The sequence below is a fragment of the Squalius cephalus genome (assembly GCF_949319135.1).
Source record: "Squalius cephalus genome assembly, chromosome: 19".
Classification (NCBI taxonomy): domain Eukaryota; kingdom Metazoa; phylum Chordata; class Actinopteri; order Cypriniformes; family Leuciscidae; genus Squalius; species Squalius cephalus.
The window spans coordinates 30,118,116-30,132,682 of record NC_137140.1 but is presented as its reverse complement, the minus strand read 5'-3'; the positions used below and the strand labels follow the sequence as shown (position 1 = coordinate 30,132,682).

General features: G+C 36.4%; 1 long non-coding RNA gene across 1 annotated transcript; it reads right to left on the bottom strand.

Moving 5' to 3' along the window:
• Positions 1–12,324: 12,324 nt before the first annotated feature.
• LOC307147223 lies at positions 12,325–14,015 on the bottom strand. The gene is made up of 3 exons (XR_013819239.1): positions 13,859–14,015; positions 12,694–12,796; positions 12,325–12,482 (listed from the first exon to the last, which is right to left on the bottom strand). It is a non-coding gene; the product is annotated as an uncharacterized lncRNA (long non-coding RNA).
• Positions 14,016–14,567: the final 552 nt, after the last annotated feature.

Sequence of the window (14,567 nt, the reverse complement as noted above, 5' to 3'; positions counted from 1 at the left end):
ACTAAAGAAAATTAATTAATTCTATGGTGTCTGAATTGTTGCATTATTCCAAATAAATAGACTGAGATATACAAATAACTGTAAAGAGATTCACAAAAATGAATGAAATTCACAAATAGATTAAGATCCACAAATAAATGTAAAGAGTTAAAAAAAAAAGAATGAAATTCACAAAGAAAATGAGATTAGCAAATAAATTATTATTATTATTATTATTATTATTTATAAATGTGATATGTCACAAATAACTCTGTCTGGCATTCATTTGTGAATTGCTTCCTGCATTTGTGGATCGCTTCTTGTGCATCTGTAGATCACAGCATGCATTTGTTGATTTTGAAACACTTCTAGCATCAAGACATGCAGTCAAATCCACAAATAAGTGGAATGCTCTCCACCCAACATCTACTTAAGCCAATCAGCTAACAGCTATATTGCGCTGACCAATAGCATGCTTTTGATCCAACCAATCACAATTTGCTTTACAATCAGGGCGGTCTTGCCCTGAAATAACTTTACTCATTCATCTGCATTGGCTCAAAAAGGAAGTAAAAGGCCTATAAAATTGGTACAGTAAAATTTGGATTTCATTAGACCATTACATTAGAAGCCTTACATCTCTGTTATGGGAACCACGGCTTATGGAAGCATCACGTTATTCAAGATAGGTATACAGAAAAGCATCAATAAATAGCTGACTAATGAATAGGGGGTATTGGGTGGATGTAAAAAAACAAACTTGCATCACAATAATTGTATAGTGATTGTCAAAACATTTAGTAAACTAAACAGAATTGTATTAAGTTTAGTTATGATCTCACACATCATTGCATTGAGACGTTATTTTTTTTCAACATTACTTTTTCTATGCTAATGTATTTCTATAATAAAAGACATATGATTTGACATGATATATTATATTACCGTTCAAGCAATGTGGAAGCAAAATGACAAAACAAAAATAAACTTATACAGCCATGTTATCTTTGCAAGCTGTAATCAGTCTTTCTTTTTAATATATAATTTGCATTTACGATATAGTTCTTATTCACAGTGATTAAAGATTATTAAACGAAAAGATTGAAAAATGATTGCACAACCACCAAATAAGTGGCGATATGCACTGAGTATGTAAATCAGCATTTAACAAAAGAGGAAGAAAGAAGTAGTATGGCACACTGTGTCCGTGTCCATGGTGACTCGTCGATTCGTCGCTCTGTTGAGAATGTCTGAAGTGTTAAAGGGATAGTTCACTTTGAAATTAAATTTTGGTATGTTTTAGCTTACCTCAAGGGCATCCAAGATGTAGGTGTCTTTGTTTCCGCAGTAGTTTCAATTTTGATATTTTTAGGTCAAACCGTTCTTGTCTGTCAGTCGTATAATGCAGGTCTATGGTCACTATCTGAAAGAGCATGCACAGAGAAGTCCAAATTAAACAATTCCCCACCGTAAGTACACATTGATGGCCTAAGATACGAAACGAGCGGTTTGTGTGAGAAAACGAACAGTATTTATATCGTTTTTACCTCTTGTACACAACCACATCCAAGTGATCTGAGGGCGCGCACGCTTCCGGCGCTTTCTTCTTCTTGTTTTTTTTTTACAGTGGATTGCAAACAAATATGTGCATTACCGCCACCTATCTCAGAAATGGACCATTTTCCTATACTTCTTTAACCTATCAACCGACATAAATTCCCCTTATTTACCCGCAGAGAGGCTTAATAGAATTTCATCCGGCGCTGCGTGTTCAGCTCCTCCGTCCACTCTCAGCCCCCATGACAGGAAAAAAAAAAAACACGTCCAAGTGATCTGAGGGCGCGCGCGCTTCCTGGTGTGTGACAGGTGCGCTGCGCAAGCGCCGGAAAGCGCCGGAATAAAATTTGTTTTTTTTGTTTTCCTGTCATGGGGGGGAAATGGTAATTTTTCTGCAGCGCCGGATGAAATTCTATTAAGCCTCTCTGCGGGTAAATAAGGGGAATTTATGTTGGTTGATAGGTTAAAGAAGTATAGGAAAGTGTCAATGGTCCATTTCTGAGATAGGTGATGGTAATGCACATATTTGTTTGCGATCCGCCGTAAAAATAAACAAGAAGAAGAAAGCGCCGGAAGCGTGCGCGCCCTCAGATCACTTGGATGTGGTTGTGTACAAGGGGTAAAAACAATATAAATACTGTTCGTTTTCTCACACAAACCGCTCGTTTCGTGTCTTAGGCCATCAATGTGTACTTACGATGGGGAATTGTTTAATTTGGACTTCCCTGTGCATGCTCTTTCAGATAGTGACCATAGACCTGCATTAAATGACTGACAGACAAGAACGGTTTGACCTAAAAATATCAAAATTGAAACTACTGCGGAAACAAAGACACCTACATCTTGGATGCCCTTGAGGTAAGCTAAAACATACCAAAATTTAATTTCAAAGTGAACTATCCCTTTAACCATGAACATACTCTGAGTTGGGACATTCTAAAACGCTTAACGTGAAAAACGCTTAATGTGGCTTAATGTAATAAGGCAGTGTTATTAAAAGGCCAAACTCAGTAAACATCATATTAATAAAGTATGTACAGAAAAATCGAAGAGCCCAGAATATGAACGCAATGCGTTTAATTACACGTTAAACATTTTTCTCCCTTAGAAAACCTTTCTAAGCAAACGCTTAATCGGGCTTAATATACTAAGACAGTGATATTAAAAGACCAAACTCAGTAAACATCATACTAAAAAGTATACTATGTACAAAAATATCAGATGTCACATTAAGTGTTTTCTTATAACGATTTTCTATGGGATGAAAATTGGATGAATTTACTCCCGGATGAGTTTTTGGAACCAGCAAACCTCGAATAAGCCAGGTTTGGGTTAATAAACCGAGAGTTGTGAGGGTAAGTTAACCTTGCTTTCTGGAATACATCTCAGGTTAGAAGCTAATGGCAAACCTCATTGTGTGATGAGAATTACATCTACTATATATTACAATAAAATAAACATTACTTTATTTTAATAGTGCTTTAATGATATAACTATATATATAATATTGTGCGCAATCTGTCACGCCCACTGGGGCCTCAGCATGGTGCTGAACACCTCTGAAGTAAACTAACCCTGGAACAGAACCTGCTCCAGAGCAGGTTATGTTCAGAGAGTAGGTTGCTATGCTACGTAAATAACCTCATAGTTACGTTCGTTTTTTTGGAAATGAAAGTTGTGAGGTGATGAGGTATGTCACCTAACCTGCTTTCTGCAATACCCCCCTGGACTAAACTGCGAAATGAACTGAAACACAAACAAAACAACTGAAGACGAGACATAACTTACAGATAAGAACAATAAACATTTATTGGTGAACTTATCTGGTGTCTGCGTGTGTTTATTGTGGGATATGGGGGAAGGATGTGGTGATGGAGTGGATATGTGTGCATTATGTATGCAGCTGGAGTGTAAACCTGACCCTAGTGTGCACCCAAGTGTAGGGAAAACACGAAAACGGGTGGAAAGTGGTGCAAAATGAATCCCAGAGTCTAATGCAAAACATGATTGTCTGTAGCGAGAACATGCTATGATTGGTGCGTAATGTGGCCGTTATCTGATTGTCTGGGTGGAGTCCACTTATTTGTGGATTTGTCTGTACATATAGATGCCAGAAGTTCACAATCCACAAATGTATGCTGTGATCTACAATTGCACTAGAAGCGATCCACAAATGTTTGAAGCCATCCACAAATACACAGGAAGTGAATTCACAAATGAACGCCAGGCATAACACATTGTGACATAACACATTTGTAAAATTTATTTTTATTTGCAAATCTCATTTTATATAGGCTATTTGTGAATTTTATTTTTATTTTAACATTTATTTGTGAACCTCAATCAAATTATTTGGAATAATGCAACAATTCTGACCCCCTATAATTCAGTTAAATAATCAATTTGTGTTCTGAATACATGAATCAAGTAAACTCAGTTTTGCATAATGAACAAAATAAAATTAAGTTATTACAAAATGTTCAGCAATTGTGTTGCTGTAGCTCATTTAATTAAGTAAATTGAACAATCAACATTTTTTTCAATCTAGATTGTATTACAATTGTATTGTATTACTGAAAGAATCAATCTTATCAGTTCACATTATACTTGCAGGAAATGACTGCCAGCATAATTCGTTTTTCATTCCACTTTTCAAGAAGCGATCCACAAATAAAATTTTTGATGTTTTTTAAAAAAAAATTTTTAGATGATGAGTGACATGTCAGCATTAATCCTTTCTGGATGAAGAGACATTGTGGGAGCCACAAGACTAATGATATTTTATAATTTTGTTGAAGTGTGCAGACATAAACATTTTTGTTGCAAAATTTTGTTTGCAAATGTGAAAAAAAGCGAAAAATGCAGTAAATTGTGTTAAAATGTTCAAAACACATTTTAAATTGTTTACAAATTAAAGGATTAAAAGAGGAAAAATGAAGGCTAATTCATGATGAAGTGCATTGTTATAAGACTCTTACCATTAATCAACAGGAGAAGTGACACACACAATGAGATTAGAAATCTCATTGTGGCAGACTGCTCCAGATGTCAAAGTGATCTGTAAAATGAACAAAGTTTATACACACGCACACACATTTATACACTATAGTGATCTCAAATTTTGACACTTAAGCCAATTAATGTCTTTGCGTTTTATAACAACATATTTAAAAAGTGCCTTTTTTAAAAGAAAGCATTAACACAAGGAGAACTGACTTGATACATCCACAAAAAGTTTGCTAGACCAATTAGTTAATAACAACAGATTAAGAATCTCAGAAAGGTGAAATTAGTTCTGAGGAAAATTTTGACTTTAGCAGCAGCAGTATTTTAAAAAAAAATTGGTTAACTTTTCACATATCATTTTTCCATAAATGCATCGTATTTTCATTAAACTATTTCCACTACAGCATTAGTTGTTTTGTTTTGCTGTGCTATATTTGCACTCCTAAAATAACTAACATAAATATTTTACACTATAACCTAAATTACATTCTAAGCTGGTAGTTTGCCGTTTAGAAGATGCTTTTGAAATGCTTTGTGTACATTTATAAAAACTGCAACTACTGTATTTCACAATTACAGAACAAGTTATTAAAATGTTCATGGGTAGACATAATGAGCTAATATCACAAAACAATTGATATGTATAACAAAAGCATTTGAAAGAGTGAGTAGATGTGATGAATGAAGAAGTAATTTCACCTGATGATGAAATGCTGCTTCAGAGTAAATCAGGGTGATTCTCTCTTCGCCAGTTCAACCAGAAGACAATGATGCTGAAAACTGCACGCCTCAGTCATATATATATATTGATAAATGTGGGAGGACTGTGACGGGAACCACAAGTATTTTCTCAACAATGACCTTAAACCAGCTTTTCCATTTGTTTAATGCATGGTATGTAGTGTGTGGTGTGTCTGACATTTAATGTGTTTACTTCCTTGTATTTATGTAATATACCTTTACTTTAGAAAGACTGTATATTACAGTATATCTTGAATGTTCAAATGAATCCTAATTAAGAATTGAATATAAGCATAAACAAAAAAACTTACTATTGATGTGCTACCATCTTTGCATTAAGAATGTTAAATAGAAAAATAGAAAGCTTAATTTTGACACTTGTGCGTCAATTAAAAAAAAAAAAATACACATAGGTCTGTAATAGTGGACAAAAATGTCTGTGTCAAAAAACTGTCATAAAATTTGAAGCTTGGGAGCACAGACTTTTGGTCTCATTTTAAAGAAGACCCTTGGCATATTATTGCTGAAGTAAAAAAAAAAAGTTTAAAAAGGGGAAAAAAAAAAGAGTTATAGTTAAGTTCATGAAAATGATTTATGAACATTATATAAAATATGTATTTTATGAAACATGTTAAACAAATTGTGTTCCAAATTTGAGGTTATCTCAAAAAAAAAAAAAAAAAAAAACCTTTCAATGTGATTTTGTTTGGGCGCAGTACCAAATTTCCCCTATTAAATGCCAGCAAAGCTCCACTGGTGCAAACAGTGGTTGGATTTGGGATTTGCAATAGAGTTTTTCTCTCTCAAATATTACAAGCACACACTAACATGTACACACTTTTTTTTAATACACACATACAACCCACAATCTGACATTACCAACATACTCACAATAGAGTGACTAAAAATAGTAATCTAAATTTTGAAGCCTTAAATGGCCTCGGGATTAAAAATTTTAGTTTTAATGGGTTTCAATGGGGACATTTTTGTCCTTAAGGTCCTGAGTGGAAATATTTTGTGTACCTAGTGCAAAACAAAAAAACAAAAAAACTGAAAAGTGTTGCACAAGGGCTAGTACTGTATTTGCAAAATGGAGAAAGGAACCCAATAGTATGTAGTATGTCTCTGATTGCAAACGAACACCTGGTCAAAAATGTTGCAAAGCAACTTTCCACATAATGATGGGAAGTGTAGCTGGCTGTCATAATTGATTGTGACTGGTCGAGCAAGTTCTGGATCTGGATCTGGATGAAGCAGTACTGGCACAGGCTCAACTGTCACTCTCTGCAAAACAAGGTCGTGCCACTCACACTTCACACTTAAGACGATCTTGAGAAAGACTGGAGATATTGTTTATTGTTAAAATTTTATTAAAATTAAAAACATGCACAAGCATACCACGTATATAATATAGAATATTAAACCACGATTTAGCTCAAATTAGGAGGTTTGAATTTCACTTGACTGATACATACACACACACAGGCCAGGAGTGGCCATCGGGAGAACCAGGAGAATTTCTGGTGGACCACTTCTAAATTGGTCCGGTAGTACCACTTTGACATAAAGGCAGTTTCACACGGGACACGGAAAGCCTGGTGGAGTGGTTATACTAGAATGAAGGAAAGTTCATTTAGATTTAGAATAACTAATGAGGTCATAACTTGTGGATATAAGTGCAATAATTCCAAATTAAAAAAAAAAAAAAAAAGAAAAAAAAAAAGAAGGTAATCTCTCTGTGCCGGCCCTGGATAGAAGAGAGATAAAAAAAAATAAAATAAAGAGAGAGAGATAGAGATCATCTCGTTATGCTGGTTTAATCCCTACTGAACTTCTACTTTCAGTATAGCAATGTCATCTGATGTTCACATGGTCTACTTTTACAGTGGGTTCCCCACCCCCCTCAGTATTTGTAGATTATTTGTAACGAGGTTCAGATGTGATGGGAAGAAGGAGGCGGGAACCGGCGAACATTCAACATATTTTAATGATAAAAATAAACCAAATACAAAATGAAAGTAAAAGCCAGCAGCCCCTCACGGACGACTGCTGGCCATACAAAACAGAAACAAAACATCAACTAAAACACAGGCCTGTTCCTCTCTCGCTCTTCACTATCGTCGCTCCTCCGAGAGATGCGAGACCAGTGCGTCGCGCACGTGTCGCTCATTATCAATCACGCCACCAGCCTCGCGCCGTCCTCCCACGGCCCTCGACCTCGTCGTGCTCGCCACATTATTCTTTTCACGTTTCCAAGGTATACTGGAAAACGATGATAAGCATTTATTATGTTTTAAAGGGATTTATTGGCTCAAACATGAAAAGAGTCAATATTTTAGTGTTGACCCTTCTTCATAACGTTTTCAATTCACTCTGTCATGCTGGATATCAGCTTCTTGGCCCAATCCTGACTGATGCCTATCCATTCTTGCTTTTGAAGATTGACCACAGGTTCTCTAGCCTGGCCACAGATGCAAACTTTCAATACAATGATCTCAGAGCCACTTTATCATCACTCTTGTCTTGTGATATGGTTCCATCATTCTGGAAAATGCATGGATCTTCACCAAATTGCACCTGGGTCTTTGATAGAAATTGCTCTTCTTTTGGAGTAGAATTGTGAGAAAGCCCACTGCCTTGGATGAACACCACACATGGATAATCTCAGGATTCTGCACAGTTGGCACAACACAGGACTCATGGTAACGTTCACTTTTTCAATGCATTTTCCGGATGTCCAAAACAGTCGGAAGACTGAAGAGTTTCACTCTGTCCTTGATGTTTTTTCTTGGAGAGAGGTGGCTTCTTTGCTGCCATTATTGACACCAGGTCGATTTCTACAAGTCTTCAAGCGAGCTCTGCACTGGTCTGCACAGAAGGAGATGGTCCTGGTGCTTGCTGGGAACTCTGGGACATCCTGAAGCCTTCTTCACTGCAGTTGAACCTCTCTCCTTTAAGGTCTTGATAATCCACTAAATGGTTCTTTCAGATGCAGTATTCTTTGCAGCAATTTCCTTGAATGTGAGGCCATTTTGATGCAAAGGAAAGATGGCTGCATGTCTTTCTTTGGAGGTAACCATTGCTAACACAATGATTAGAAGCCCTATTTTGCAATCAGTCTGCTCCTATAATCCAGTCAGAATGATAGAGTGATTTGACCTGACTAGTACTTGTTCACACTTTCCCACATCCTGATGATATGATTAGTGAAATTATAGTGGCTGTTTATTTTGTGTCAGGGCCAAATAACTGTGAAATTTGTTTTTTGTGATGCATTTAATTTTTTCAATTATTTAAAAGATATCTGATCACTCTGCACAATAAAATATAAACATTGTGAATCAACACCACAACAACTGAAGCAAACTTGTGAAACACTAAATTTACAGAATGTCACTGCCAATACATTTGGCCATGGCTGTGTAGGAAATAAAATAAAAAACTGGTAAGGTAAGGGTTTACGTTTGGTTCTGTAAGACTGGAAAAACTGGAAGAACTGGAAGAGAGAGCTACTTTCTGAAAGAAAATTAACATTTGAACTGACCCTTGTGCACTATCAAGATGAAAGTCTCACCTCCGAATCATCCTAATCTACATTTCTTCTCCTCATCCTCCACTCCTTCTCCCTAATGCTGAGATCACCAAAACTCACACAAGAATCTATATGTTTTAATGTGAATAATTATCATCGAGTATTATACATGTTTAGTATTATTTGAAATGACAGGTACAAATGTCTCATTTCCAAATAAGTAAAACAAAAGGTAATAAGGTTTTTGAGAGTTTAGAGATAACATGCACACACAGGACGGTGGGAGGGTTACAAAGGGTGCAAACACTGAATGCTAATGACCATTGTTAGCAAATATTTCCATGTGAAAAGCTATATAATGAAATGCAACTGGAGGCTCGGGGCCTTTTGTAACACTCAGTAACACGCAGAGACCTTACCCGCTGGTCGGATGCCTACTTTGGGCCGATCGAGTGCGGGCTTACAGTTCCAGTCACTGTTCTGCTCCATTTATCACTAATAAGATTTTGAGATAAGACAATGAGATTTTTCTTTGACAAGAAACCAGTTACAGTTACATACACATAGTTTCATAAACGCAGACACGGACACATAAGATCAGTAGCTAAGATTTGTGATTTTCATTCTTTTGATCAAAAATACCTTAAAACAGCAATATTGTGAATATAGCCATTTTCTGTTTTAATGCATTTTAAAATGTAATTTATTCCTGCAATAGTAAAGCTGAATTTTTAGATAAATATTAGTCTTCAGTGTCACATGATCCTTCAGAAATAACTGAACAGAAATAACATTCTAATAAACTGATTTGATACTGAATATACTGACATTTTTGCAGCATTTAAAAACTTTATTAATGTTAATAAAAATGCACTTGTTGATTGTTCATTTTAACTAATCCAAATGAAACATTAGTTTAGTGTTACCATAATGGACTTTTGCAACGAGTTGAACTGGTGAGAATGGTGCCACTTTTTCAGTAGCTACTACAATTTTTACTCTGCTTTGATTTTAATCTTTAGGATTTCTGATGGTGATCCTTTCTAGCTCATATTTCGTGAAACCTGAGAAAGCATCTTGCTGTCTCATTGTCAGACAGTTGAGGCTGGTGTTTCCTACTGACATCTTACACCTCAAAGGACCCAGGTGACCAGGAAGTTTTGAATGGAAAAATAAAGTTATATTTGCAACACATACTGTAAGAAATTTGATATTCATTCTGTACATGCTAATAGTTCTCTGATAACTGCACTGTTTGACATAAAATGTGAAACAGGCTCTTTGTTGTGATGTCTGTTTGAAGTTTAAAAATCTGACAATGACGTGTAATGATAGAATGTTCCAAAATGTAACCAACAGTGATGTTGGCACTGTAATGTTTGTATTCTGTATAGTTCTTGGTCTTGTTGGATATTTTACATTCTTGCACTCAGTGGCATGAATTATGACAAAGCTGCCCTGATTTGCACAGAACTGAATACAAAACCAAAGATGACCTAAACACTAAACGTGTATTTTGCTGCATTGCAAGCAGTTTGGTCACACTTAAATTAGGTGCCTAATATTTATACATAAAATATCCCCAACATCTCTAAAAACCATTGTTCCGAATTCTTACCCCCGAAACAAGGTGCAAGCCTTTGGGACACATGAATAGAGCCAACAAGATTCCAAAAATATGTGGATACTAAATATTTACAGCTTCTTTTTTCTGGTCTGGGTATTTAAGAGAAACTGGCAAAAGAGTAATTTTAGATTGTGTAACCAGAAAAACTCTTCACAGTGTTGTGCGAGTCTCCTGAGTCCTGCACCCAGAACAGTTGCACACTGCTGTGTGTCTCTCTGCTGTCAGGTACGTCTCTGCTCTCACTCTTAGATTCATCTTTGATCAATTGTGAATTGGCTTCTTGTTTAATTACGTAATTTGCAGTATATATTTTTACCTCAACATTTTTTTTTATTTTTTTTTTAATATCTGACTGTTCCTGTATTCTTCTGAAATTGTTATGACAGTAGATCAAGAGGATCTGGTGTTACCGTAAATCTGTGTCATGGTGAGGTCAAACTGGAGGCTCACAAATTAATGGAGCATGTGGTATATCATCCGAGACCTCTTGATTTTGGTCTATCACTGTCTTAGCAAGTTATTTGTACGTGACTTAGAAAACTACAGTTTCTGTTAATCCTGCATCTTCTGACTAAGATCAGAACTGGCGAGTTTGTGACCGCGAGATCCCGACCGAGCGGCGTGAGACTCTGTGGTCCCTAATGAATGAATTATTGAAGAGTAAGAGAATACTAGAATAATCAAATGTCCAAAGTAAAACAGAACCAAGTTAATAATGATCTAAGGCTAAATTTAAAAAGTTCTTTAAAGTTTTACATTAGAGTCAGATTAAGCATGAATCAAATTGAAGCTAAATTCTAATAGATTTAGTGAACTTTAAAGAAGCAAAAGACCTACAATGGTATGGTCTGGTGAACGTGATTTCACTAAGTACATCATGTTCCTGGATCAAATTCTTTCCTGGAACAACATTCCATCAGATTTGAGGGACACGTTTACAGTTTATGTCATGTTTAGGCTTACAACCAGGGCTAGGTGCTTCTACATCAGTGTTATTCACCTATCATTTCCCTCTGATTTTTGGGATAACTTATGGGTAGGGTTAGGTTTTAGGGTAGGGATGTGGTTAGGACAAAATCTTCAGACAGAAATGTGGTTCCGAGTTCAACAAAATATGTTGATACAGGAACATGTCTTAGAAAAATCACGGCAACCCACGCAGACCCCCTTTGCCTGTGTCATTGGATTGCGTCATTGGGCTAATGGGTGATTCTTACAGATAAAATTACCACAGTATAATAAACAATTTACCGTACACAAAGACCCGCCCCCCTAAGTTACAGTTGCTCTGTTGTCACAGATAGCGTGCCGACGGACAAGACAGAGCAGATTACTTTTGGTATGAAACAGCTTTAAAATTTTGACAGATAGCTGTAGTGCCTAAATTCAAACGGTACATGAACCGATAATCTCTTCCTACTAGTTAAAACACAAAATAAACATGAATGAACATCAGAAGGTATTTTGTTTCAACTGCAGAAATATGTCAATACACCATTTTTTTAATTCAAGTCCACCAATGTTAATCTACTAACTCTCCTGTTTGTTGGACAAAATGGCGGATTTGGCATTATCACCTGTCATTCAAAGTCCCGGGGAAGGGTGAATTGTACAAAAAATCACACACACAAAGCAAATGACAAATATGTAACCGAAACCAAAAAGCAAAGTGCATGAATAATCAGTTTATTATCTCATTATTATATTACATCTGCTAGGGAAGACATAATAAATAGAAGAAAATAACTAAATGACTCATAACGTAACAAAATGCTTTATCTTCACAATATTAATTAGCCTGTTCAATTTATAAAATTACCATTCTATGAGTCAATCAGTGTACTATATAAATATAAACTATTTTAATGTTGATTTTGGTTGAAGAAAGAGATTTAGACTAGATATGTTCAAAATGGTGATTCTTAGTGGAAATATTCTAGAAGAATATCAGGATACTCATCAGAGAAATAAGGGGTATAGTCAGAGAACCACACAGCCATGGAGCCTTGGATACTTGCACTTGACGTGGCACCTGTGTATCTGTGAACAGGGAATGCACAGCAGTCAGTTGATTGAGCAAACAGTGGTTCAAGAGTGCTGATGTTTCAGTTAACAGCACTGAAATATGTTTTACTGTTTGTATCATTCCTCTGCATCCACTGTGTTCCAGACCAGTGCAGAACTACAACACTCTTGCTCATTTGATATTCAAATATGAACAATATTTTTTTTTTCTTGTTTTATAAGTTACCTTTGTTACTGTCAGACCACATCAATGGACCCATAGATATGGAAGCACTGTCATGGAAGTCCACAGATCTGCCCCCTCTATGGTGGTGTTCAGAGTCACAGTTCTAAAATACAGATGAAAAGAAAACCAAGTTGTGTCAACCAAGGGGTCAAGGTTTTGCTGGTTAGCATGGCCCTGTAAGGCCCTCTACTGGTAGATGTTGTTACTGCTGTATACAATTGGAAGCAAACAGCATTTTTCTCCATTGACAGCAGCTCGAATATATCTGTGTTTCAGTGTATTTTCCTTTTTACTTAAAGGGTTAGTTCACCCAAAAATGAAAATTCTGTCAGTAATTACTCACCCTCATGTTGTTCCAACCGCGTAAGACCTTCGTTCATCTTCAGAACACAAATTAAGATATTTTTGATGAAATCTGAGTGCTGGATCACTCCTCCATAGGCTGCTAGGTGACCGAAACTTGCTGGCCCAGAAAAGTTATTAAAGAGATTGTTAATATAGTCCAAGTGACTACAGTGGCTTTAAGTATATCAAGCGACGAGAATACTTTTTGTGCGCAAAAACAAACAAAAATAACGACTTTATTCCACTATTCATTTCCTTCTCTCTGGGCCTCGTAGTGTTTTTGCGCTGCACGTCTGTGTTGCATGTCAACACGCATCACACACATGACCAGCTTTGGCCAATTGTGAGCCTACGTGGTGACGTGTAACACAGACGCGCTACGCAAAAACACTACGTGAACCAACTAGAGGCCCAGAGAGAAGGAAATGAATAGTGGAATAAAGTCGTTATTTTTGTTTGTTTTTGCGCACAAAAAGTATTCTCGTCGCTTGATATACTTAAGATTAAGCCACTGTAGTCACTTGGACTATATTAACGATCTCTTTAATAACTTTTCTGGGCCAGCAAGTTTCGGTCACCTAGCAGCCTACGGAGAAGTGATCCAGCACTCAGATTTCATCAAAAATATCTTAATTTGTGCTCCGAAGATGAACGAAGGTCTTACGCGGTTGGAACAACATGAGGGTGAGTGATTACTGACAGAATTTTCATTTTTGGGTGAACTAACACTTTAATGAAACTTGATAAATTTACTCATACCAACAACTATATCCATGTCCATAAGTAAAATCTGAAAATACTCATGAATTCATAAACTCACCACTGAGCAGTGATTGTCTTTCAGAAGGCAAAGGTGAATAGCGCAGTGCAGGTAAACTTTTGTGGTGTTTGCAGTGAACATAAACATCTCAAAGGAGAAACGACTGGATGTGGAAACACCATTCTGCAGCAAGTCCACTGTATTGTCCTCTGGATTGGGACACCTGAGCATTTTGGGACAGTATAATAGATATTACTGACTGTGCAAAAATAGTAAACAAGCAAAAATGATTTACTACTGTAAGTTTGTTAGGTTCAAGTGTTGTACAGTTTAAATATATGTAGATTTGCGATGACATGAGGGTCGTTTAGAGCGTTTGTTCAGAACTGGGTGAGTTTTATCCCTTAGTTTGGTTCATTTAGGCATATAAGAACACAGCAACTTTGCTCGGATCCGTAAAAAAAAAAAAAAAAAAAAAAACACAGTCTGAGATTGCCTGAAACACAGCCCGCTTGTAACTGAACTCTGGAGTGGTTCACTTGTGGTGAGAAACCAATCCGACCTAAGCAACCAACAAACTAAGTTGTATCATAATTCATCATGGGAAATGCATTATGTAAAAAGCAGAAGTGTCTGATTTTGTGATTCAGCACATTACAGCTAAAAAGCAAAGAGTGCCTCTTCATCTTAAAATGCTGTCAAATTGCTCCTTACTGAAACAGGTGCAATGCAAAAAAATCCCTTGATTCCCACTGGGATACATTTGTGT